Source organism: Lampris incognitus, chromosome 1, assembly GCF_029633865.1.
Source record: "Lampris incognitus isolate fLamInc1 chromosome 1, fLamInc1.hap2, whole genome shotgun sequence".
Lineage (NCBI taxonomy): Eukaryota > Metazoa > Chordata > Actinopteri > Lampriformes > Lampridae > Lampris > Lampris incognitus.
In genome coordinates this window covers 133,486,468-133,512,346 of record NC_079211.1, presented here as the reverse complement: position 1 = coordinate 133,512,346, position 25,879 = coordinate 133,486,468, and the positions used below count along the sequence as shown (strand labels likewise).

Here is a 25,879-nt window from a genome sequence, read left to right as displayed (position 1 = left end):
TTCCCACCTGCAGACACAGCCAATTGTGTCCACAGGGACGCCCGACTTAGCTGGAGGTAACACAGGGATTTGAACTAATAATCCCAGTGTTGGCAGGCAACAGAATAGACCGCCACGCCACCTGGATGCTCAACAATTGATATTTTTGACAATATATACAGGTACAGGACATAAATAGTGCACAAAGCCAATGTAGAGGCTGCAAAACGCTGAACAGATTTGTTTTTTGTCAAAAAAAGCAAAATCCTAGTACAGCCATGCTCTGGCAACTGAGCTACACAGGAAAGGGAACCTGTAACCCTTGTAGGGTGTTATATACCCTTGCCCATTGGTTCTCAACCTTGATACCCCTCATCACCCCCCCCCCCGAATCCAAGGAAATACCCCCCACCCACAAGACATGATTACTTGTCTGTAATCATTGCAACTCCCTTTGTACACACTCTGGTGCAGTTAGTCAAGCTTATTCCATTTAACCCCATAAATGCATCAGTGATTTAAAAACGTCTGACATTGTAGTGAGCCTAAAATATTTATAAAAGCAAAAATCTTTCTTTATTCCCTTTTTCCCAGTCATAGCAAACATACAAGAGCGCAGCATCTACAGAAAGTAAAATAGCTATTATCTTCCATATAATATTAATTGCTTACTTTGTGTTGTTCGTGGAGCCGAATAATTACTTATGGCTCCGAAGTTTTCTGATTGAAGCTTCAATAATTTCCCTTCATCTAAAGGTCCCTCTGGCAGCTCCCTGGGGGCCCCTTTTGGGCTCAAGCCCCCCTATTGAGAACCATTGCCCTAGCTGCTGATACGCACACAGTAGCAGCATATCCAAACACTGTATTATTAAAGATGTGGGTCAGGTTTAAAATAGCGCTTCACATGCAAGCACACAATGTCTTGTGTATACACACACACACACAGACACACACACACAGACACACACACACACACACACACACACACGCATGCACACAAACATTTACAAACGGTGTATACAAGAGGCAAACCAGTTATTGCTTTCAGTTCTGATTTCGGTCTTGGCAGTCAATGATTAGGACTTCATACTGAATCCCAACACTGCAATGTAGCGTAGCTTGCAACTCTATACTCTGCATGCTCCTGGAGATTTCAAATTGAGTTACAGCTTCTTTCTAGGCTAGCAAAAGCCTGAAGGACTATATTTGATTCATATTTCACAGGGAGGCCATAGAGTTAAAACAGACAGTGTCCATGGGGTATGGATGAACGTCAGCATTTAAGGCAGCCCTCCTCCGGCCCCACCTGACCCAGTGTGTGTGTGTGTGTGTGTGTGTGTGTGTGTGTGTGTGTGTGTGTGTGTGTGTGTACAGGGAGAAAAAATGTGCTTCCTGTGCATTTTCCGGCTTGAGGATGATATGAGGTCACTGGCCGGAGGAACAACACCCTGCCGTGGCATGCTACTGTACCTCAGCATGGCAAAACAACAACTCTCGTGATGGAGAAAGGGGAAGGGGGGGGGGAACAACTACTGATAGCCAAAAGAAACCAAAGAGGAGAGGAGATCTGGAGGAACAGAGGAGAAGGAGAAAAAGGAGTAGAGAGGAGTTAGAGGAGAGGGCTAAATGTGGAAAAGAGGGTAAAATTGAAAAATGAAGGAGTTGGTGAGGATCGGTGGATTGGTATTCCAGAGAGAAGTGCTTCACCTGAGGGACAGTATGCTAACCGCTTCTTTTCAGGTCGCTTGATGTGTAATTTTCACGGTGAGCTTTCTTCAACACCTTCCTTCAACACTGTTCGGTCACCTTGTTTGAGCTCATTTCATAGGCCCAGTCAGCATTTCTATTCCTAAACTACATCTATTTTGAGATTGGAAAAAAAAAAGAAGGTTTAATTGCTAATTTCACTGTGGACTATTTGCAGCTTCCTGAAGAAAAAACAAATTACCAATATCAACCAAGCAAACCGGTATTTTCTTCCAGCGAGCCCCGGTGAGTTGAAGAAAAGGCAACAGATAGGGGAGAGGGAGTGGGATGAAAAGAAACATAAGTTTCATCAAATAATGAAGACCGACAGAAGAAGAAAGAGCGTGAGTAGCTCAGTAGCATGCCTCGCCTTTCAACTGTGATGCTTCGCGGCCAGACAGCAGAGAGCCACAAACAGCCGTTGTTTTCTGCACGTCTTTGAAGGCACTAACGAGCGAGGAGCTCTCCATTGATTGGCTTGCTCTGCTTGGCTTCAAAGCCTCACGCGGCCCTCGTTAATCTCAAGACGTCTTGCTGATCAGTCAAAAATCAGAAGTGTCTCGTGGACCTTTTTCCTCAATCCCGCATCGGTCCTCCCGTCCCCTTACCCGGTTGCAGCAAAAGGTCAGGGCTCCCATTTCTCCACGCACACACACACGCACACACGCACGCACGCGCGCGCGCGCACGCACACACACACACACACACACACACACACACACACACACACACGCACACGCACACACACACACACACACACGTTTTCTTTGAGCGACCAAAGTCAAAGAAAGCTTTCACAATTTGCAGCCAATCTATCCACCACTGCTCGAAGTCAATTACCACTTTGAACCAAACTGACTTTGGTCATTCGGCATGAAGAGAGCTGTACAAGTCCCATTATTGAGGCTAATGACATTGAATGCAACCTATGGCATGTTTGCGCGCATTGCTGAACTCGGGAAAACCTTTCACAACTGACCTTAAAAGCTGAATGACAAAGTTCTGTGGGGAAGTTTTTCATAGTGGGAATCGGTATTGGCTGATATTTTATCAGTGCCCTACAATCAATATCCATTCTTGTTTTCAAATGGTAAGTAATGATGCTCTGTGCTGAACATATGTCCAATGTATGGATGTGCCTGTGGAGTTTCTCCCATAACTGTGCACCTGCATGTGTGTGAATGTGTGTAACCGTGAGTGTGATTTATGTACGTGTTTGTGTGTGTGTGTGTGTGTGTGTGTGTGTGTGTGTGTGTGTGTGTGTGTGTCTCAATGGGCAAGCAAGCAAGTCAACAGCCATGATATAATGTGAATTTGCAAGACACTGTAAGATGTATTGAGTTTTGATAAAGCTCAAATCTGTATGAATATTCCATTACTTCTGGTCCGCTGTGCTGTAAACTCTGGATGCATTAATTCAAGTGTCTCTGGCACTGCAGCCAGCGATAACAGCTCCGGACTCTTTTCTTTAGAAGGCTCATTGGCTGAATCTAGAAGATAGTCCATCATAACAGGAACAGGTAATAAAAACTGCCCCATCTTCCACGTAACACACATCGCCTGGAAAAGTAGTGGGCAGACTGAGGGAGAGAGAGAGAGAGAGAGTGAGGCCCTCCAAGATCCACTGACAAACTGGCTTCTTGATCCAAGTGTAATGCAGTGTCTCTCGCTCCCTTCACTTGACATTAGGGGTCTTAAATAAATGATTAAAAGACGTCTGGCCACAGGCTATCTTAGCTGTCTGCTGGTTGTGGGATAAAAAGAGAAGCTGATCTGAGTTGAGGAGACAGAGAAAGGAGGCTGGCAAAGTATGTGTGCTGGTCAAGAGAGGGAGAAGTGGAATGCACTCAATTACAGGTGACCTTTGAGAGATGAATGATTAAGTGTCAGAAGGGTATGGAGAGTGCGTAGTGTCAGGGAGGAGGAGGAGCAAAGCTCAGCACACGAATGTGGCAGATTGAGCAGTGGTAGCCTCGAGGTTAGACAAATGGATGTTGGGACCTAAATCGAAAATCCCCGGACCAGCAAAGAGCGAGAGAGTGAGAGAGATAATAACTGAAAAGGATAAAACTCTGAAATCCAAAAACAAGAGGGCACAACAACAGTAAATGCTCTCGTGAACCAGGCATCGTATCATAAGTTTAACATGTAATTTAACATTCGAGTTTACATGTGAGAATACCATACCTTCATTTTTATAAGCCCGGGAAAAGGAATGGGACGACAAGAAATGGTTTTGCTCCAGGAAATGAATCCCCAATTAAAATCATGGTCGCTGTCAGCAATGGCTATCTTAAAAAGCTTTCCAAAAAGTCGGACCCTCCTTTTTTCACCTCTCAAGAGAGAAAGGAGCTTTCAAGAGCTTTGCTGGTTATATCACTTTAGGGGCAGGGAGAGGCTAAGGCTATAGACGGGGATTTGGCTCCGAAGCAGGCTCGGGAATCTGCCCAGCCTGCCCTTTTTCTCACCCTGACGTGGTTGGATCAGACTCTCAGTCTGGGGCAGAGGGCTGGTCTGGTGGATTCAGTCCTGTCACCTTTCTAATCGCTCCCTGCAGAGGGAAGACTATTACACGGAGAGCTGTGGAGCTGCTGGGGACAGGCGAGTGTGTGTGTGTGTGTGTGTGTGTGTTGGACTGTCACTTTAAATTTGAATATCTAAATTAAATTTAAATTTGCATTTAAGTGTTTTTTTCAAAAATCAGTGGCGGGTGTCCGGGTAGCATAGTGGGCTATTCCGTTGTCTACCAACACAGGGATCACCGGTTCGAAATGGCTTGGTCGGGCGTCCCTACAGACACAATTGACCATGTCTGCAGGCGGGAAGCCGAATGTGGGTATGTGTCCTGGTTGCTGCATTAGCACCTCCTCTGGTCAGTCAGGGCACCTGTTTGGTGGGAGGGGGAACTGGGGGGGAATAGCGTGATCCTCCCACACGCTACGTCCCCCTGGTGAAACTCCTCACTGTCAGGTGAAAAGAAGCGACTGGCGACTCCACGTGTATTGGAGGAGGCATATGGTAGTCTGCAGCCCTCCCTGGATCGGCAGAGGGGGTAATTGGTTGGATAAAATTGTGGAGAAAAAGGGGGTGAAATTAAGAAAAAAAAAATTCAATGGCAGCATTACAAGTACATAATGGTGGAAGTACATAAATAAATAAAAATCTATCTATTTATCTATCTATCTATCTATCCATCTATCTACTATATAAACACTGGAATTTTGTGGCAAGGCTACGAAAGCTTAAACACTAATTTTAGCCAGGAAGTGGAAATAAAGTTACAAGAATGAACCCGATCATCCAGTGAGGTTAAATGCAGACTAATTTTAGGAGTGAGGTGTATCATTATTATGAAGTATTATTTAGAAGCATACGCTCTGCCAAGTGTTTTTATAAATGTAGCACAATATTTATGTTCATATTTTCGCACATATTGCTCATGAATTCTTTTGAAAGATTAACATCTGTTTATGCCCCGCCACCCACGTCTCCATACATCATGTCAGACAACTCATTACTGTCCACTGGACAGGCCTTTTTACATTTCGCCTTGAAATTTAAGACATTTTTGACATACAAATTTCAAACCTGCCGACATATCTGTCCCAAATATCAAACGAGGATTTTTTTTCTGTTAAAGTGACAGCTCTGCTGTGTTGTAAGACACTTGAACTTACATGCCTGTTTCTGCAGCAGGCACAGAATTAATGAGGAGAGAGAAAGGCAGAACATACTCCTCTGGAACACCCCCACATCTAATCAATGTTTAAAAACCCGTACCCTTGACAAGAACCCTTGAGCAATCTGATGGGGAGTATATTTCATTATCATGGATCATGCGGGGACATACAGGTTCTTAAGAGGGACTAATCTGGGTTGTAATGGATGAGTGTGATAAGAGAAGGGAGGCAGGAGGATAAAGGCAGGAGATGAAGTGATACAGCAGTGTCAATGACCAGCCGCCTGCTATCCGCCGCCGATCCACCGGCGTTCATCAGTGTCTTCAACATAATGCTCTTCCTTGTCTTGAGATGGAAAGACGGATTTAAAAGAAAGTCTGAAAAAAGGGATGTGGAAGAAGAAAAAGAAAGCTGGAGAAGACAGGCGGGTGAGAACTGGGTTTCCTGCTCTCTGTCTATGTTGTTTGACAGACATGAGACACATATGCCACGATAAAGGTCACTCAACACGTGGGGAATTCTCTGATACTTTTTTATGCATTAGCAGAAATTATATTTCTCTTGCATGAAGTAAGCTGAAAGTTAAATTGCAGCAATCGAATGACAGAAGCCATCCAACTTCTGCAAGGTGATGTCCTACTCTCTAGCTCAGGGGTCTCAAACTACTGGCCCGAGGCAGTTTTGTGCGGCCCGCGCTATGTTTTAGATTTATTAAGCGATCTAGACTGTGTATCCATTTTGCATACTACTTTAGTGTTTTGTTTTGGGTTTTTTTTTCGTTAAACCTTCCTGTGTTTCTAATAAATAGTAATAAACCCAGTAGGCTAACCCACTGCAAAATAGCTCACGTGAGCTTGCTAACGTAAATTGTTATCACTGCTTGCAGATGTTTTGTAAAAAAGTCACTTTCAAAAGCCAAAAGAAAAGTTGACCAGGAGCACCGACAGTTCCAAGAGAAATGGACATGTGACGACTTCTTCACTGAATTTAATGCATCCATGATCTCTCTAATTTACAAGGAACAAGTTGCCATCCTGAAGGATTTCAATCTGAAGCGACATTACACTACTAAACTTGCAGAGGAGTATGATCGGTTCAAAGGCAAGGAGAGGGAGAGAAAGGCAATACATTTTCAGAAAAAAAATCTGTCCTGTCAGCAGAACTTTTTTCAGACTGTGATGCAGCTGTCACGCTAGCTATGTGGTAAGCGAGGCAATAGCGCAGGCTGGCAAGCCATTTACGGCGGGACAGTTTCTGAGAGACCGCATGCTGCAGGTAGTGAATATCGCTTGCCAAGAGACGGCATCTTTATTCTGAAAGGTCAGTCTCAGCCCAAATACAATGGCAGAACGCATCAGTGAGTTGTCAGGCGACATTTACAGACAGTTGTGCACTATGAAGCAAACGATTTCACACACTATTCTTTGGCACTTGATGAAAGCAGAGATGCAAATGACAGTGCTCAGCTCGCTATATCTGTAAGGGGTATCAATGACCGTTTTGAGTTAACAGAAGAACTGCTAACTTTATATCCGATGCAGGGAAAGACTATAACCAAAGATATATTTCAGGTGCTGTGCAATGCAATTGAGGGTGCTGGTCTACCCTGGGATAAATTGACTGGAATCATCACTGAGGGTGCCCCGTCAATGACTCAACAGCACCACTTTCCAGTTATTTGCAGACCCCTTCTCTTTTGACGTGGACAGTGCTCCAAGCACATTTCAAATGGAGCTCACAGACCTGCAGTGCAACACTGAGCTCAAGGCAAAGTTCAGAGGCACAAGGAAAGCAGGAGATGCTTGGACAGTTTCTCATTGAGCTTCCCAAAACATTCCCACCGTTGTTCAAACTGTTTGGGCAGGTCATGTGTCTTTTCGGCAGCACTTATCTGTGCGAGAAACTGTTCTAAACTAAGAACTTCAATAAAACAAAGCATAGGTCCAGACTGACCAATGAACATCTCCAGGCTGTCCTCAGGGTGTCCACTGCCCTGTCTCTGAAAGCAAATGTGCCTCACCTGTGTCAGCAGAAGTGCCAGGTTTCTGGCAAGAAGTAGGCTAAATATGTAAGCCTAGGCCAGGCTACATTGTACATAGTTACCTATTCATGTGAAAACTCTGAAAAAATATGAAATAATAATAAAAAATGATGTGAAGGTTATATAGTAGAACAGTTTTTTTTCTTCACCCCTATTGCACCGGCCCTCCTCCGTAAGACCACCAGTCAAGTGGCCCCCAGGTAATTTGAGTTTGAGACCCCTGCTCTAGCTTATGTGATCAGAGTAACTTAGACTCAAGAGGACCTTTCACATACACATACATATATGTACATATACATATACAAACACGCAAACACACACATGCTCAAGGACACACACTCTGTCTCAGCCCTGTCCTTGTGCAGTGAGTAACCGGATTTGGCTCAGGAGACTTGCCAGCAATCATTACACGGCTCTTACACAATTAATCTTCTTGCAAAGACTGTCTGGCTAACCTGGGGTTGTCCAATTTCCCGGCAGGCCCTACTGTTCTACAGGCTGCCCTGTCGGCAGCCCTCCACCACAAAGTCACATGATGAAGTTAAATAAGGAGCATGAGAGAGCAAGAAACAGAAAGAGTGCATGATAACATAAACTACAGTGTCCTTTGAAATAGATAGCTAGATAGATAGCTAGATAGATAGCTAGATAGCTAGATAGATAGATAGATAGATAGATAGATAGATAGATAGATAGATTGCAGTTGAGAATGGTCACAATGCTATCTGACTGTCCAGCTGATATGCAGTATGGTTGTGCGATGACTCAGAAGAAGAGCAGAAGTCACCAGGAGGAAGGGGAACTGGAGAGGCTCACAATGAGTGGCGGCAGCCCAACACAGCAGGCTCTCTTAGGGTAAGAGGGAGCAGGCAGACCCCTGGCCCTCAAAGCGGGGCTTTGGTCCCCCAGAGCAGGGGTCCCAATTCACTGGAATGGGACAAAGTGGGACTTGTGTTAGTGCGTGAATGTGTGCATGCAAGCAGACAGTTGTGTGGTTTGTTTGTGGCATTATACTGCCTCTCTTTAGTGACCAGACATCTGTCTGGGTGACTCTAAGCAGGCTGTAAGCTTTTCTAACCCTGTAGTGTCAATAAACATCCATCAAAGCAACTTTACATTGATTAAATGTCTGAAAAATGTCTAAATGGTATGCATCGTCTAAGCTAAAATCACGTTAAATTTGGCGGAAAAGTGAAAGTCTTGTAGATGTCTAAATCTCCTAGTTGGAGAGCTAAATACCTACTACTAAAGCAAAGGCAGTTAAATGTGGTTTAGCACAATATACGGACTTGTGTTGTGCATCCTAGTTAAAAGTTTGAGCAATGCATAATAATGTAATGATTTATTAAACAGATTTGTTCTAAAGTGGGCTGCAATTGGCCAGATATATTCTGAGCTTGATGGGAGCTAATACAATATCGCCACCTTGAAATTGGATGTAGTGCTCAGTGGGATGTGCGACAAAACGCCATCACACTCACACAACCAGGATCCAAACATAAAAAACAAAAAGACAAAGTTGCAGGGGAGAGAGATGGCCAAAGTCCTGCCAATGCAGCTGGGCACGATGGGATTTTAATCTCCCCTACTCCGGCGACTGATCCTGGGCCAAATCTAGGCTTCTCTCCCTTTCTCTCATCTATTTCACGCATGGCCTGCTGGTTTCACAGGCCTGCGTCACTCCCACTCCTACCCCGCTTTGCTTAACTTTTCCCAGAAGCCCCCCATTTCCCCCCATCGATGCATCCTTTTGTTCTTTTGTATCTGCACCTAGAAACAGGGAAAAAACTTGGTTGGCTAGACTGGTTGACATGATCCGAGCTTTGAAGACAGAATCCCCCCCCCCCGAAAAAAATAAGCCTTGAAAAGTGTCCATTCAAAGGACACAAGTCGAGACTACTGCTTTCTGACAGGGCAAAATAGGCATGTTTTCCCACCACAACCCGACTTAGCTACTCACAGAGGGAAATCACAACTCAGCCCACAGTAACATTCGATACCACCCAAATCCCTGGAAAAGCTAATATTCTGATTCAAATTGACCTGGGGTTGTTTTGAAACCTACGATAATTTCTTGCATATGCCATCAATTACACATTCACGTGATTATACACACACAACACACACACACACACACACACACACACACACACACACACACACACACACACACACACACACGCATTCCTTATGCTTCGTGGAGCCAGGTTGTGAGCGTATACGCAGTTCAGACTTTCTCTCAAACTGGGTGCTCACATGATTTTCACACTGTCAGAGTCTCAGCAGGAGGATAAATCCTGTGCCCCTGTGCAGATTTTCAGAAAACAGAAAGAAGGAATGAGAGGAAGAGAAAAAAACAAAAGCAGATAGAAATAAAGGCACTTAGATCCCGTGAAAACAAGCAAAAACAACGGGAACCGTGTGGATGGGAGCGGTCAGTCAGCACTCTGGGCTTGTTTGTTTGGACAGCAGGTGCGGCCCACAGAGGAAAGAGGAATTCACCGCTGGAGAGACAGATCTGCAGTAGCAGACCGTGGTTGACAGGTGGTGGGTGGAAAGGTCTGCGTTCATGGCACAACTTTTAGTCTGGCCTAACGGAGGGTGAGTAACGCGTATAGTGCTCTAGTGCCGACCAAGACTGGTTGGACTCATCTCGCCCTTTCCCCTGCAAGCCCCTTTGGTTACAGGTTTCAACATCCCCCTAGCAACATTCGAAACGGTTGAATTTCAGTATGGAAAACTATGATGAAAAATTTGATCGTGCTCTGTTTGAGACGCATGCAAAGAATATGTCTTAAACACTTAGTTTCGAACCATAACCTTGGTCCCCGCCAACTAACTAAAGTGAAAGTCTTTTTTTTAAACTATGGTCATTCATCTGTAGGGAGTTAGCAAAGGCGTACAGCGTCGCTAGCTCTAATGGGCCCAGTTAATTCTTCCTGATCTAAAGCACGATGCTGTTTTATGGTACCACTATATAGATTATGCTTATTCCTTTTGCATTCGTAATAACTGCAAAGTCAACAAACATCAACATTTTTGATGATGTTTTGATGGAAGACTTCTCCATTGCTCACTTCCACAAACCGACAACACCATACTCATGAGTTCTGGTTCCACATCAGGAATTTGTCACTCGGCTTGAATGGATTTAGTGGATTTAACCAGAGTAGGGTCTGAGACTAGATAACTTTGGACCCAAAGTGACAGTTCTGTACAATGTCACCTAGCTCATCACCTGTTGGAGGTGTGCTGGTAGTGTTAGTGGTGGTGTCTGTAATGGTGGTGGTGGTAGCAAAGTGGCAGCAAAGGGCAGGGGAGGGGGGGTGGGGGAAAGGGCCATGACCGAGGCTTTGTTTAGAGCTCAGTTCATGTGAGGCCTTGTGAAGCTCCGGGGACATATGTTCCACTTCCTGCAGTGCTGAAAGCACCATACTTATTGTCCCCTCCTCACTGCCCCCCACCCCCACCCAGTTTGTGGATGTGCTGCTGCAGGGTATCCAGTTTCATTGGAATCCATACACATTAAGAATGGAGCTCTTGGGGGAAGCAGAGCCTGGAGCAGTTACAATAGTGTACTAATAACACCCCATTCATTACCGGTTGGAGAAATTTGAAAACAGGTCAAAAGTTTCCTGTCCACACCAGCACTTCCAGGTCATTTTTGAAATGTTCGCCATTCCATGTTGAAACGCCAACACAGTAGAAAAATGCTTTCTGTCTGCTACCGGGCATGAGCAGGCCACTTACGCTGGCAGCTTTACACGGATCACATGAAAATCATACGCCAGCATTTCCGACGTGAGATACGCACTTTCAGATTAATCCACTTTGGAGAGTGCCTGGGAAAACATACATTTTGGGTGGTTGAAAACGATAGAGGGCCAAAACAGAGGGGGGGGGGGGTATTGTCAAATTCATCCTTGTTCGTGTGAACGTTGCATAAGAGGCTGACCAGCAACCTCTCTGAGATGCTTAATAATGTCCCTCTCTCCGAGAAGGAGGATCCATTAAAGGAAGGAGGGCAGGATGTCATCAAAACAGCGCTATATTTCTTAGGTCACATACACAGACAACACCGCAAAGATACAGTGCACTTCATCAAGATAATGGGGGCCAGCCTTTCAAACATGCACTCTCTCAGCCGTGGTTAAGTCTGTGCATGGGATACCTTTACGGGCCCTTGCCGCAGACAAAGTAAAGTACTGGACCACACAGACTTGTCATTGTTTGGCATCAGACCAAGAACAGGCAGAGGACAGGCGGTGAGGGCGTGCTGTCAGAGAAATTCCCTATAGATTTACTGCTAACCTTCAATGGGTCATGAGACAAAGGGAGGCTGGATGTATGTGTGTCTCATGAAGGAGCCATTGTGCAGCTGGATAAATCTATCAGGAGCCTTGAGCTATGGCCCAGTTATTTTATTTATTATTCCCCTTCTGTCAAATGAAAAGAAATGTGATGTTACAGAAGCTCTTCTCTGTGCTGCTCTGCTCTCTCTCAGAAGAGCTGGGTACTGGGTGTGTGTGTGTGTGTCTTTGGATGAGTGAGCATGAGTTAGTGTGTGTGTGTGTGTGTGTGTGTGTGTGTGTGTGTGTGTGTGTGTGTGTGTGTGTGTGTGTGTATGTGTGTGTGTGTGTGTGTGTGTGTGTGTGTGTGTGTGTGTGTGTGTGTGTGTGTGTGTGTGTGTGCATGTGTGCAAGTGTGCACACACCAGGTCTGTACAAAATCCAGTCCTTCACTGTTGGGTGGAGCATTTCCATATGTATATAAAGTGAAGTTTTAAAGAGTACAATGGATTCTTGTTAAATCGATGTAATTCCAGTAGCACCAGCCTTTTCCATTCAATAATGAGAATGTGTTTGAATCTGTCTCCATTGTCATTTTATAGAATGTTTATCTATTCAATTTGCTTTTTTTCTGTTACCGTCTTTTTCTTTGTAAGGCACTTTTACTTGGTTTCATGTCTCTGTTGTAAGAGCTTTGAAGAGCATACATTCATTAAAAGGGCAGCATGTTGGCATAATATTTAGCACTGTTGCCTCACAGTAAGCGGGTCCTGCCTTCTGTGTATAGTTCCCAAATTCTGTCTTTGTTTTTGCATCCATATTTTTTTTCCCGTGTACTCCTGTTTACTCAGTCCAAAGACGTGTAGATTAGGTGAAGAAAGTCTCTAAACTGCCCATAGGTGTGAATTTAATTAAGAATATGTCTGTATGTTTCCTGCAATGGACTGGCAACCTGTCCTGGATGTCTTCCTGCCCGTCGCCCATTGCCTGCTGTGATGGACTCCAGTCCACAACAAATGAATAGAATTCACACACACACACACACACACACACACACACACACACACACACACACACACACACACACACACACACACACACACACACACACACAAATAAATAAATAAATGTAGATATATCTGCACTGAATGTTTTCGTCAGATATGTTTTCTCTCCCATTCTAATGGGATCTGGCTGATGTCTGGTTTATAATCTAGCTCTGTTGGCAGTAAGGAAAATGGCATGGGAAAACTCGGTGTTGGTCTCCATTGTTTGCTTTCATGAAGGACCAAGCTAATCTGCACTGGGTGGTTGCCAGTTAAATTTCCTCTTAAGCGGGACATCACAATCATGCAGCTTGGTGTGAAAAACAGAGATGTCTATACATTCTATCTATACTGTGGAGATATTCAGTAATAATTAGTGGAACATGCACTCATCTGCAGCAATAGATTGTTTCAAATAGAATAGAATAGAATATTAGTCATTTTGTACATACACACAAATGAAACGTATTCTCTGCATTTAACCCATCCTAGCTATGTAGCTAGGAGCAGTGGGCAGCTGCAGCACCCAGGGACCAACTCCAGTTCTTATTTCCATTGCCTTGGTCAGGGGCACAGACAGGAGTATTAACCCTAACATGCCTGTCTTCTTGATGGTGGGGGAAACCGGATTGCCTGGAGGAAACCCATGCAGACACGAGGAGAACATGCAAACTCCACACAGAAAGGACCTGGGACGGCCTGGGGTTCGAACCCAGGACCTTCTTGCGGTGAGGCAACAGCGTTAACCACTGGGCCAGCATGCCACCAAATTGCTGTGGATGAAGTTTACGTCACATACAAATGTCATATATTTCTTTCATGCATTGAATAACATTTGCAACAAGGGAAGAAGCAGAAGCTTATATGCTGATCATGTCTGACTCGTGTCTTCACCAAGTAAATAAGTCAAACATATGACAATTCGAAGCAATTTCCAATTTTCATACCAGTGCTGACAAACACTTGCATGTGGCCTCTACATATGACTAATTTTTCTGATTGGTTCGAGCAATTAGCTTAATGGTGAGTAAAACTGCTCTCAGGCAGAGAGAGGCCTGATGTGTCTTGCAATGTGATCGACTCATGAGACCCATCTTGCTTGCAAGGCTGCGAGCTGACAGCCAAACACACTAATCCGCCAACAATCCTGAAAGCCCATACACATGGCATGCAAGGTCGACAGGCTGAGTGATTCAGGCGACATGTAAAAGTGTTCACTCCGTGACTGCAGGAGAGCGATAATGACAGTCGACCGGAGCATTCCTACGAGTAGTTCCTACACAAATAACCAAACTCCCTTGGCTTGAGCTCTGCAGATTCCCGCCAGGGCTTTTTGTGTTAAGTGGTACCAGAGACTTGCAGTCAAGGGTCACGGCGAGTACACAGACACAATGCACTCCCCGTAACTTCCACACAAAAACAGAGGTCTTTCTCATCTCAGTCTCGTCAATGAAAAACACAGGCCTGATTTCAAACAAAGAATTTCCGGGTACTGGCTGAAAACAAAGATGGCGAGGACACAACAATGAGAGGCAGGGCAACCGCCATTAAACCTTGAGTATTTCACTGCCTCTGTGCCATTTGTTTTCCACGAGAAGAGGTGTAGGGGGGGGGGGATTCGATTTAAACAAGCTCTTTATTGGTTTGCTACAGATTACATTGTGTAGCTGTTAAAATGTAATCAAAGATTAATAGTGCTTCCCACAGCAAAACCTTATCTATTAGCAAATGAAAGACAGGTCTACCTGTTTTTCCATGAATATTGAGGAAAGGATCATTACAAATGCAGAAACAATGTTTGCAGCACTTCTGGTGGCAAGTGAATGTGTGTGTGTGTGTGTGTGTGTGTGTGTGTGTGTGTGTGTGTGTGTGTGTGTGTGTGTGTGTGTGTGTGTGTGTGTGTGTGTGTGTGTGTTTGCGTGCATACATGTGTAAGTAAAAAAAACAGAGATAGTCTTAAGATCCCTTTCAAAGCTGCAAGCTGATAATGAATACTTAAAACTAAGCAGATACCTAAAATATAGTTTTGGTGCCATGCCTTTTTGCATACTATATTACCAGAGAGTACATTTGGAGCCACGCTATAAATATAAATACTTGCTTTGAAGCTGTGGCTCTTCCACTATCAAGTGTGGTTTTCATCCCAAACATTAGTTGAAAGAATTAAAATTTTCAGATAAACTGCATTTTGAAGGAACTAGAGAGGGCTCCAGCAAGCATATATTATGAATGCAGAATAAACCCTTTTGGCTGGATTCAGATTGAAGAGGTGCCTGCTGCCTGGCTGCATGAGAAGGGGGTTTGCCTTTGAAACTCACTGTCTAATAGAGTCATTCCCCAGCTCTGGAGAGTTTCCCTTGGTAATGGATATGCAAAGCCCCCCCCCCTTCCAGTATACCACTTGCATTTTATTTCTAAGTCATGCACTATTCATGCGCCCGAGTCTGTGTTGCAATTGGGGGAGGGGAGGCATGGGGGGGGGATTGATCCAGATGAAATATGGATTATCTCCTCTCAATGACTGGCTAAGCCCTCTTTGCAGAGATTTTATCATACTTTTCAATGTGGATCCACTCCCACACGGGCAGCTGCTGGGGAACAAACAAACAAAAAAGAGAAAAAAAACATCTCCATCCATCTGCCCCGTGATGCAACATCATCTCCCCCTTGGCCCAGCTACTGCTCAGAGCCTTCTGTGTTACAGGAAACGTGGACTTCTGAGGACTAAGACCCCAGTAAACAAGATCTTAAACCAAAATACCCATTAGCCTGGAGAGGAGTGATGACAGCCCGCAGACTCCAATCATCCCATTAGACACGGGTCAGGTCAACAATCTGACAGTTATCATCCAGGCCTTGGTGAGCAGGCGACTCCCTACAGGAAGGAACTTTCAACCCAGCCCTTCTGAGCCCTCTGGGACATCAGCCAGAGAACAGGGGGCCAGGTCCATTTAGTTTATATCTCAACAGATTTTCCCACTAGGCCTTTGAATAGCTTACTGTATGTCTGAGCCTCTATGGCTGTATACCGAGTATGTATAATGCTTTAAAAAGACTGCACTCTTTTTACGAAATATACAAACTGGGGTGAGGTTAATTCAGGTAAGGATTTTGTTTCCCAATTAATTGCACCAGTCAATTACCCAGTCAATTAATTGCTTATCTCGCAAACTACTGGGCCTATCAGCCTAAACATTTTTGTGCACAGTTATTACTGTATGATGAACAACCTCTCACAGTTGCGGTGATTAAAAACCTTTGAAAAAATTATTGTTCTCGCTACCGCCGCTCGCTCTCCTCATTCACTCTCTAGCTCACTCGGCCAATGCTGCTTTCCATCGCTGCCCACTCTGAGCCGTGTGCGCATGCGCGGCTCACATCTATGGTTGAGTCAGATCGGGTAGCGAGCGTCAAAACCAACCTATTATGTATTCAGATATATGAGTCTTTAAAGTAAATGAGAAGTCGATTGTATTTCGCAAGCCAGCAAATCATCCACCGCTGATCTCAGCACAGGAGAACTGGAGGAATACTGGATGAGCCAAAAATAATTCACCTTATTCACCTCGCCGCCACGTGGAAGCGCCGTAGTCTCCAATGTTAAAACTCCACTATATGCAATTTCAAATACAATTTCAAGAGTAGGCTTAATTAGTCACAGCTGCAACTCATCTCAGAAGCTACACTTAAACATTTCCTATGGCTGAGCTATGTTTTCTTACCATTGTTTTATGAATGAAAGTCAATCAGCAGCACAGCCATTCACCTTTCTTCATTTTATATCATGAAAACCACGACGGTCTTTTAATAAGGGCTTTGAAATTATGATAGCCTGATCGCTGTCATTTCATGTCAGACTTGGTCGCATTCATGCGAGGGTCCACCTATGAGGCTGCACATCCACAGGCTGACAGGCAAAATGTTTTTATTAAGTAGATTTTTTTTCTCTTGAGTGCTGCTTATTAACAACGTTTTTTTTTCCATATCGACTTGAGCGCTGTGCAAAAGTCCATGGCAGGGAAAACAGTGGTTTTTCTGTCCATAAGTGCACATATTTCCCTTCTCCCAATAGGCAAAAAAAAGGGTTTGTCACCAACTTCGAACACCGGAGAAGGTGGAGATTCATACGCCTGGTGGAGATCTGCTCTCTACTTGAGTGCACTCCTCTAGTTTCATATGTAGATGACCATAAGGAGACATCTTAATGTGCAGTGTTGGGCTCAATATTCAACAAAGATCATGCTTTTTACTCAATTGTACACTCATTTTACTGCATTGTTTACTGGCAATAATTATTCATAACACAACTTATTACTGGAAATAGTTAACATTGTTTGAGCACATTCCCAGAAACTTCCTAAAAATGAAAAAAAAAAACCTTTCAAAATGGGCCTTTTGAGAGGTAGCTTTGAAAGGTGAGACAAATGTGAAAAGGATTGTGTGAAAGGAGTCGAACCCAGCATTAGAAACAAGATCCTGATATTTTGCACACTCGGTGTATAGATTAGTACATGATAGATCTATTATATGTAGGTGTGTTTTAAATATCAAGCTCTTAGGTTTTGAGGGGTAAATAATGATTACAGGTATAATAGTAACCCCCATCACATGCTTGGATGAGCAGCCCTCCACACTAGTGCATAATATGAATTAGTAACTGCAACAGCAGCTTATTCTCTGGCTGGCTATTGCCTCTCATCGTCTCCAGCTCTGATTACCGTGGACCACGGAAGAGACAGGCGAACACAAGAGAGTTTGTGTAGGTTTTGTCTCAGTCAGACAGAGGATGTCCGGTGTGCACTGGCCATCCAATTACTGATGATTCGGAGAACAGGAGGGGGGGTTGATGTCGTATGGCCGCTCCCAAATCCGTTAAACCTCATCTCAATTCCTCCTTGATTAAGCAGAACATGAGTACTTTCCCATGCTGATGACCCTGCGCTGTGTTGGGGAACATCAACAAAGCCTGAGGTGTGTTTTTTTCACCACAGTTAAACAACATGTTAAATAAAGGAAAGTAATAGAGCAGGTTTGAAGCTTTCAAGAGTTTGGTAAACACTTTTACTTTTGCATGGATTTTCTCCAACCCTATGATCTGCTGACCATCTTATACAGAACTTTTTACTGACCTGTATACAAATTTTAATAACAGGCACTGAAAGACCAGGAAAGACACTTTTGTGAATCTAAAGTCTTATATCGGCCCTAAGAGGTCGGACAACTACTAATGACGTCAGGACAGACAGACCAAACCTTGGCTCCTCGTGTTTATTAAATTGAATGGTAAATGGGTGAGGCACGGTGTTATGAACAACACGAGGATAGGCCTACAGTATGCAGACGGGAAGGAAGCATGGGTACTCATTTGCTTTCCTGCTGTCTCCCCACTGAGGAATGCAACCCCACCCTGGCAGTCTAAATTCATAGAGGAAATGGGGCAAACTAATGTAGTACTGCAGAAGCCATACCATACTCGTGGTCTCATACACAACATACAAGGTATGCTGCCTGCAAGAAATTATCTAATCTACACCGTAGGAGGTATCTTTACAAGCACATTAACTCAATTTATTGGCACTGGTATATGGGGGGCATCTGATTTACTCCACTCTATATTGCTCTATACTTCATACTTTATTAGAGGTCCCATGAAACGGTATTCTGAGCAATCGCCAACGTTCACAATTTTGACGTTTATCCGAATGAAACAGAATGTTCAGATGGGATTTTGTGAGGGGGGAGACTGATCTGACTAACAGCCAATAATGGCTGGGAATTTAGAGGAATGTGGACATCGAAATGCTATTGGTCAGTTTCTATTTGGTGATGAAAGCTCACTTGTCTTCTCTCAATCTCTCTGCCGATTCATTGGACATTTCTGCTAGTGTACGCCCCGAAGTGCAGGATGACGTTACTAAAAAGTTTTTGTATTCGCCAGGAAGAGAAAAAAATTATTCCTATAAACACAAAAGTGTTTATAGGAATAATTTTTTTTGCTGAACTTCTAGAATGTAGTATTAGATACAAATGAAGTGCAGATAAAAAGAGTTAAGTTAAACGGGGTAATAAACATTATTATCTTACGGTGCCTTTAAGTATGCACGATGAACAACGACGCGCAACCAAGGGGAGATGACACAGGCGACAGCTTGGGTGACAAAGTGGGTGAGTGACCTCAGCTCTTGGCGCTATCCAGATACCAAACTCTTATGAGTGTCCCTGCGATGAAGCAGAGGACCAAGACAACACAGTAGGAGTCCACAACGTCTCAAGGTTATCATCTACCACCACTTTTGGACTAGCTGGCCGCAGTTGCAGCTTTCAGTGTGTGAGAAGTCGGTGCTGGCTGAGGCGCATGCTCTGGCCCACACAGAGAGATTGGGGTCCACTCAGGGGAAGCGGGCTGGTGTGTGAAGCCTTAAAATAGAGAGGAGGGTGTGACAGCGCTGCAGCCAGACTGACTCTGTGGAATTCTTTTGTCAGAGGGGGTGGGGTGTATTACTGTGTGTATGTGAGGGGTGTGTATATGTGAGGGGGGTATATGTGGGGGAGGGGGGTGGGGAATAGGGTGGTGGTGGTGGTGGGGGGGTGCAATGTTCTCCTTCCCTCACCGCTCTGCAATGAGCTCTGCAGTGTAAGGGGAACCCAAAAATAACTTGCGCACACCATCAGGTTAGATATAGACACACACGGGCTCCATATTCACAAGTGTGTGTGTGTGTGTGCTCACAACGACACGCACATAAATAACTTCTCTCTTGAAGCCAACATTCAAATGCGAAAACATCGTGTTCAAAACACAAACCACTGGGAGTAATGAGCTGCAACCAGCTTGAGTCTATATTAAAACCTCTTATCCAATATGTCCACAATGGACACATGCACAATGGACACATGCATAAATGCACAAAAAATACTCCTAACCTTGTCATATCATAATCAAAGCACAAACTCCACTGGCAGGATCTTCACATTTTATTGCATAGAATATGACAACAGTCTTTCCCATTATCCAACCATGAAGTGCATCTGTAGCTAAGCGCATTTGGAAAAAATCAGTCAAACAATCAAAAGCAAATCTTTCTCTGGAAGACAGAATATAACCACGGGGCTGTTTGTTAGCTTAACGCAGCTTGAAAAGAAGCAGATATGCAAGTTTCCAAAAAGATCCCAGTCAGCTTTTCACACAGAACTGCAAAGGTTACAAAAGCACAGTGGAGTAACTGAGCGAGAGAAGGGACCAGAGGAGGAGTGGCCTGTGGCACAGAGACAAACAGCATAAACCACGGTCAAATCTAACATCCTGTCCTATTGTGGCCCCAGCATTCCCCTCTTCCTTTTTGCCTCGGCAAGAATGTGAACCTCATACACAAAGGTCTCCATCACACAACATGGTTGTGAAAAGGAATGTTAATAACACTGGCAAGTAATGTGTACAATGGGTAACAGTCATAGTTTGGCAAAACAACTTAAATGTGGAAAAACACTACAGACTGAAAACTTTAAAGGTAAAATGAGTAGGATTTTTAAAAAAAATCAATGTATAGACTCATAAAACAACAATCCCTCTCAATCATCACTTATGACCCACTAGACATGTGTGGTGGTGTCTCTGTATATGTAGAGACCCCCGTCTGCCTGTATTTTCTTATGGGATGTTTCTGGGTGTTAACCTTTGGGCAGCGATGCTATAAAAATGTCGTGACCAGGTGCCAGATCGAGACCGTAAGCACGCATCCAAATGGAAGCTACAACAATGGCAGACACAGCGCTGGAAAGATGCAAATATAGCGAGGTGAAACGCCAAGCGGACAAAGCTCGTTCCAAAACGAGAGTGAATCTGGGGCTGGCTTTCACCTGCTGTCGAGCACTGAAGGAGAGGATGGGGATGAAGAGCGACGTGGAGTTGGCCTGTACACTGGGATGTGTCCTGGCACCTGCAGTCAGGGGGTGTGTCCTTCTGGTGACATTGAGCCGGGGGGAGGAGATGCCAAATTTGAATGTTGCGTTACAAACCACATCCGACAAATACCTTGCTAAATGTCCAAAGAGGATAAGGGCGGCAGAAGTAATCGGGCTTAGATCTAAGAAGAGAACTTACCATGAGGAAGTAGGTAAGAAATATTATTATGTCAGACAAGATGCTAAGGAGGACAAGTCAGTCAGGAAGTATGCTGAGTTTTGCTTTTGTAAGGATCAGCTGATGTTTTTGGCCTTTTTGGAAATGGTAATTAGCTGGAGTAGAAAGAAAATCTGAGAGCATTGACATAATTGTAGATGCAGCAAGGAGGTTTCTGGGTGTTGCGGGAGTTTCTGGAGAAGGTGTGGAGCAGCTGTTGAGAGAGGCTTTTAGCCCCTCTCAGAAACCAGAGAAATAAAGAAGTTATGGCAGAATGGGAAATGGGTGGTAAGGACATTATTTTATTTAGTCAGTGGCGATCTTAGTTTAAATCCTGTGGATGGCAGTAATGCAACATTTTGGATGCCAACCGCCAATAAAAACCATTAAGAAGAAGAACCGACAAATACCTACTCGCACTACCTTTAAGCCATAAAAATATATATAATTTATAGATGATTTCTTCAAAACTATTTTGTCCAACAAATCTTCCCGGGGAGAGCTGAATATAAGAGTTTGTCGGAGGTGCCATGCAGCAAGCATTTTTTATTGTCTCTTGCATGGACACAACATCTAACATGGTCAGGAAAGGAGGTCCTCCCCAGCTCATCTGTGCAAACTGGTTCTTAAAGGAAAATACCTTTTTTTAAACCTTGGTCTTATTTTCATTGTTGTTGCCATTGTGCATATCTGTTATGATATGACTGGCTTCATTGTGGAGCTTTTGGATACGGGGCCACCGCTGGACACAGCTTTACAACAGCGTCTGATGGGGCAACTAAACATGAATGTTAAACCTGTACTTTCAGCAACAACAACAACAGAAAAACCCTAGTGCCTCAGACTGTGTATATGAGTTCCCATTATCTATGACTTGTCATTTTAGCTGGCCAGGTAGTTCACTGATTGATGGTTACTACTACCTACGGAAAGTAGAGGCCGGTCATTCCTGCAAGTTGAACCAGGAAGTAGCTCAGCAATGCGATCGATCATTAATAATACTAGACATTTTGGGTGATAACTTTTAACTCACACTTTCATTTTGACATCAAAATTGGTGATTTAGGGGCGTCCGGGTGGCATGGCGGTCTATTCTGTTGCCTACCAACACGGGGATCAGCGATTCGAATGCCCGTGTTACCTCCGGCTTGGTCAGGCCGTCCCTCCCCTATAGACACAACTGGCCGTGTCTGCAGGTGGGAAGGCAGATTTGGGTATATGTTCTGGTGCCTGTTCAGGGGGGAGGGGGCACTGGGGGGAATAGCATGATCCTCCCATGCGCTACATCCCGCTGGTGAAATTCCTCACTGTCAGGTGAAAAGAAATGGCTGGTGACTCCACATGTATCGGAGGAAGCATGCAATAGTCTGCAGCCCTCCTGGATCAGCAGAGGGGGTGGAGCAGCGACCAGGACGGCTTGGAAGAATGGGGTAATGGGGAGAAAAAAGGGGGAAAAATTAGTGATTTAGATAATTGAGTTAAATAAAGTTGTTGAAACATGTCTGATGCTTGTGTTCTATTGCCCCATAAGACACCATTGTAAAGATGCGTCTGGCGGGCTCGATGGTGTTTTAAGCCCCCAACGTACTCTTCAAGGCAGTGCTGCATGGAAGGTACTCCCCGCCCCCTACAGTTTCAGCCAATCACAGCACTGGCGCGAACCCTAACCCTAACCATAACCAGTGCTGTGATTGGATGAAACTGTTGGGGGCGGGGAGTGCCTTCCATGCAGTGATGCCTGGAAGAGTAAGTTGGGGCTTAAAACACCATCAAAGGTCTGGCGGTGGTGGTACCATGTCCAAAATCTCCTAAATGAAGCCGGTGAGTAAAATAGTATAAGCGGAATGCACAATGAGACAAACTAGGAATATGAGACCAAGGTTGTTAAAAGACAAGAGCTTTCCTTTAAAGCTTGCGTTTGACAGCAGAATTTGGAATGGGGAAAGGTAAGCCTGATGCTACAGGGACCAACCATCTCCCCTACACAACACATTTCCAGCTTTCACTGCAATTACTTTGAGCCTGTGTACTACACCATCCAGACAGCAATCACCTGAACTCTGTTCAGCGTCAACCACTCACAAAGACTGGCCATGCTGCCTGCCAAATACCAGCATGGCCAGGTGCCGCCGCCATATCAATTTCAGCAAATAAATAAGAGATGCATCAATTGTTTCACTTGTAACTCAGGGCCCCGCATACACGCTAATTTCATTACGCTGAAATCCTGACTAAGACAAAAGACAGACAAGACAGAGGCATAAACATTGCGTGCCAGAGAGCAGTTCGACAGACAGCGAGCACACACCGTCCAATGAAAATGAACACTCAGTCTTGTTTTGGATCCCTGGAAGCATTAGAGTAATGTTTTCCCCCGCAATAGAAGCAGATTTTTATCTAACCACTAAACTGCTGTGAACAGATCAACTGCTCGCTTGAATGCCCGATTCATCGTGAATATTTCATATGTAGTCTATTGTTGTCTGCCCCACCGGGGCCACAGCAAATGGCCCAGCAAGGGAGAAAACACTGGAGTGGATTCCACAGAGCAGAGTCCATTAGTTCACTGGCCTCAGGAAGGAACAAAGCAATATCTCATAATGATGAAAACATTTTTGTTTTTCAGGACAGAAAAGATGGGGTGAACAATGGTAGAAAAAAAGGATAATATTTGAAGAGCTAGGGTGAACCTGCATCCGATCATTATCCAAAGATGCAAAGAGAAACTTGAAACGAAAACCTTCCCCCCTTTTCTTTTCTTTTTTTTTTGGGGGGGGGGCAATGACTCTCAATTACTGTTAGTATATAACTTATGGCCATGTAATTGCAGATTAATCAACCCCAAGCTATAACCGTCATGCTTGATTTGTAACACAAACAACGATATTTCATGATAGCAATGACATTGTACAATTGAAGTAATAATAATAATGATAAATTAAACTCATCTTTGTTGACGAAAATCTTTTCCACAAACTATGCATAAAGCATTTTCATAGTTTTTTTAAGCAATTAATATCTAAGCCCATCAATTAAAAAACCCTCAATAGCAGGAGTTCACTAAAGTTATGTGGGGAAAAACATTTCAGCAAACCTTTTTTGCTTCACGACTCAAATGATAAAGAACACATTTCTCTGCTATGATGGCAGACTGGGACAAAAAAACAAAATACAACAGCCCAGGACTTCAGCCCCAGACTGGCCAACCACCAACTAACCCACCAATTCCTCACCGTTAAATAAAAGCATTACAAAAGACACTGTGAATTCCCAAGAATTTTTTTTTAATGAATTTGGGATTTTACTCATGGGGTGACAAGTTTTGATTCATAATTTATCATTTCACTGAATTATTCTGTTTCCCATCATCTTAAGAGCCTAGGGGTTAAAACAGAGATGGAAGAGTTCTGGGTCTGTTGCTTTTCTTTGTTCATTTGAGAGGTAGTCTCAGTCCAGCTCAACGCACAGTACAGTCAGTCTGATACGTTCAGCTCAGCATATGATGGCGCACCAGAGGAATAGTACAACGCTCTCAAATAAAGTTGGCTGAGAGGGAACTATGACCAGTGGGCCGTAAATAAGGAAGAGCGATGCTCTTAAGGGCAACATTCCCACCCAAAACACCACAATCTCTCTTTTTTTCTTTTTTCTTTTTTTTGGGAGCATTTTGAACATTTTTGGAAGAGATGCCTCCATAAATATTTGTGATTGAGTACACCTATAAATATATGCTGTTAAAAGAATGTTGAAGATTTTGTGTTTTTCTTTAGCATTATCCTAATTCGTGAGAAAATTGGCAAAGTATAATTTTCTTGCACCCCCACTGCAATTCTCCGTTAGCCTGTCTACCCCTTGGTGTTGCCCATCCCGTTTCATTCAAGGTAGAACTTCACAGAAACGCCATCGATATAGATGCAAGTAAGACGTGCTCGATCACCTTTAACATGTTCAGACAAATCAATCTTTTAAGAAAAGTTCTGAAGTGTTTCTGGTGTGTCAGCTTGCTGCTCTGGGTCACTGATTTGCTTAAAAACATGATTCAGCGGGCGCCCGGGTAGCTGAATGAGTATGTGGTAGTCTATTCCAATGCCTACCAACACAGGGGTCGGCAGTTCGAATCCCTATGTTACCTCCGGCTTGGTCGGGCAACTCTACAGACACAATTGGCCGTGTCTGCAGGTGGGAAGCCGGATGTGAAGAGTAGGGTAAATTGGCCAAGTATGTTTGGGAAGGAAAAAGGGGAAAAAAAAAGATTCAGGGGCACCCAGGCAGCATAGTGATCTATTCTATTGCCTACCAACATGGGGGTCTCTGGTTCAAATCCCTGTGTTACCTCCAGCTTGGTCGGGCGTCCCTACAGACCCAATTGACTATGTCTGCGGGTGGGAAGCCGGCTGTGGGTATGTGTCCTGATTGCTGCAGTAGCGCCTCCTCTGGCCGATCAAGGCTCCTGTTCGGGAGGGGAGCAGGAACTGGGGGGAATAGCATGATCCCCCCATGTGCTACATACCCCTGGTGAAACTCCTCACTGTCAAGTGAAAAGAAGCGGCTGGCGACGCCACATGTATCGGAGGAGGCATGTGGTAGTCTGCAGCCCTCCCCGGATCAGCAGAGGGGGTGGAGCAGTGACCGGGATGGCTTGGAACAGTGGGGTAATTGGCCATGTACAATTGGGAGAAAAAAATCCCGCCCCCCAAAAAAAACATGATTCAGAGATGCTCACTTTAGTCCTGTTGAACCAGTGCAAAAGTATCTATTTCACACTGTCAACGTTAAGTGTCCAATCAGGTTATTATATGAATAATATGTAACATTGGTTACTCAGTTGAAAATGTGTAGTTAATACTAGGCCTACTCCAATTACAAACTTAGGACAATGATCCTGTATCGACTGGTTCATTCTATTTGTTTCATGTCTTCCATGGGTTGACTGTGAAACATCCGGACACGCCACCTATGATCGCTGAACCAATAGTCTC

The 25,879-nt window shown here is 44.2% G+C and overlaps 1 protein-coding gene across 3 annotated transcripts in view; it reads right to left on the bottom strand.

The window, feature by feature from the left end:
• The window catches only part of arvcfb (ARVCF delta catenin family member b), a 166,433-nt gene that overhangs the window by 121,089 nt on the left and 19,465 nt on the right, over positions 1 to 25,879 (bottom strand). The gene's annotated exons all lie outside the window — the stretch shown is intronic.